This window comes from Saimiri boliviensis, chromosome 1 (genome assembly GCF_048565385.1).
Source record: "Saimiri boliviensis isolate mSaiBol1 chromosome 1, mSaiBol1.pri, whole genome shotgun sequence".
Classification (NCBI taxonomy): Eukaryota; Metazoa; Chordata; class Mammalia; order Primates; family Cebidae; genus Saimiri; species Saimiri boliviensis.
In genome coordinates, this window is record NC_133449.1 from 164,367,987 (window position 1) to 164,368,742 (window position 756).

Sequence of the window (756 nt, forward strand, 5' to 3'; positions counted from 1 at the left end):
ATTTCAGACAATTGCTTGTTCATGTTACTTGAGGAAGAGGAAGAAGAATATTGTGCAATTAAACGGAATCTCAAGAATTAACGCTGATATTTAGTAAGCTATTTCCTCTTACTGTAAGTGTCAAATTCATGCATTTCTCTATAAATGGCAAACCTGCAGATCTCATCAAAAATTTTGTACTCAGAATATAAATCTCTGAGTTCTTAGTTAACTTTAAGGGGTCATTTTCTTAAACATTTTTTGAGACAAGAGGCAGATCAGAATTTAGATATCCTACAGCTGTTTTATTCTATGACGAGATGCGTGTACCCGCATGAGCAAACAAAAGTTTCTTGGTGTTTGGACCAGATGGTTCTATTTTTTTCTCCTCCTGTGTGAGAGTGAGACCTCATAGTAGAGCTGAGTTTGCACAGGGTGTTGGAAACATTTGTTTCCATACAGGCACTTAAGCAAAAATGAGAGAACTGCAGCTGCTCCGGGCTGTGGCCTGAGGCGAGCTGCACACATCACGAAACCCCAGGGTAATGTCCTCCAGCTCCAGCCACGTTGCTGCAGCTGAAAGGATCTCGCTCTTTTTACAGCTGAATAGTATTCCACTGCATATGCACCACATTCCCATTATCCATTTACCCACTGAGGGACATTTGGGTTGATTCCACATCCTGACAATTGTGACTAATGCCTCAGTAAACATGAGAGTGCAGATAGCCCTTCAATATATCGATTTCCCTTCTTTTGGAGTAATTTCCAGCAGTG